Below are 1,494 nucleotides of genomic sequence, written 5' to 3'. Positions count from 1 at the left end.
TGTGTGTGTGTGTGTGTGTGTGTGTGTGTGTGTGTGTATCTAGAGTACCTCTAGAAATTCACAGAGACCTGGAATATGAGCAGCTCCCAGGACTCAATGGGGATGAACTTAGATGCAAAGCCCAACAGTGGAGAAATAAAACTTAACAAGACTCCAGTAGATAGAGAGGGCCTCCAGCAGAAGGATAGGATCATCAACCTACCTACAAAATTTTTACCCAGAATTTTTCCTGTCTAAAAGTAATGCAGGGACAAAAATGGAGCAGAGTCTGAAGGAAAGGCCATCAAGTGACTGGCCCATTTTTAGATCTATCCCATGGGCAGCCACCAAACCCTTACACTATTACTAAGGCCATATTTTGCTTGCAGACAGGAGCCTAGCATTGCTGCCCTTTAAGAGGCTTTACCAGCAGCTGACTGAATGGATGCAAATATGTACAGTCAACCACTGGACTGAGGTCAAGGGCCCCTGTGAAAGAGTTGGGGGGGTGGGATTGAAGGAACTGGAATTGATTGTCAACTAACCTAGGCCACAGGGAGCTCTCAGAGACCAAGCTACAAACCAAAGAGCATACATAGGCTGGTCTGTAGCCCCTGGAACATATGTAACAGAGGACTGCCTTGTCTGGCCTCAGTGGGAGAGGATACACCTAATTCTGTAGAGCGTAGAAAACCCCAAGAAAGGGGGATACAGTTGGTAGGGGCTTGGGGTGGTGGGTTAGCACCCTCAGAGAGTCTAAGGGTGATGGGGTGAAGAACTCTGGGAAGGGGACTGAGAAGGGGCAAATATTTAGAATGTAAATAACTTAAAAAGAAAAAAAATCACTATTTTAAAACTTGATGCATTTTGTAATGTATATTTCAACATAACATGAATATTAGGAAAAACTTTAAATTTACTATGATTTCTTTTCATTTATAATGTTTTATTTGGAGAAAAGGGTCTTGAACAATGGCTCAGACATTAAGAGTTCTGACTAAAGTTTAATTTCCAGCACCTAGGTAGTGGTGCACATTCCTTTGTAACTCTGTACTAAGATAACCAATGCTTTCTTTTGAGCACAATTGGCACCGCACAGACATGCTGCCTAAACATACATACAGCAAATCACTCACACATACAAAATCTTGTAATTTAAAAATAAGTATACTTTTAGTTTTCCTGTAGAAAAGGCCTAAATATTTTTAAAATGAAATTTAAAATAAAGCAATGGCAAAATGAGAGATAATTAATCCTAATATAACATTTTTTAGTAAAATAAATTACTTTTTTTTCCCAAACTAAATATGTTTATTTTTATAATAGGAATATAGACACATAAGCACACTCCTAACTCCCCCACAACAATAGTCAGAATGACACTTATTATTCATATGGTAATTAAACAAATCAATTAAAAAGGACAGTAAGGTAGCACTGTTTACAAGTTAAGCCTACCAACTTTAGTGCTTACTTGAAATTAGAGTATCTTTTTTTTTTTCTTTTTTTTTTTTT

This window comes from Mus caroli, chromosome X, assembly GCF_900094665.2.
Source record: "Mus caroli chromosome X, CAROLI_EIJ_v1.1, whole genome shotgun sequence".
Classification (NCBI taxonomy): Eukaryota; Metazoa; Chordata; class Mammalia; order Rodentia; family Muridae; genus Mus; species Mus caroli.
The sequence above is the reverse complement of the archived record's forward strand: the minus strand, read 5'-3'. Positions refer to the sequence as shown.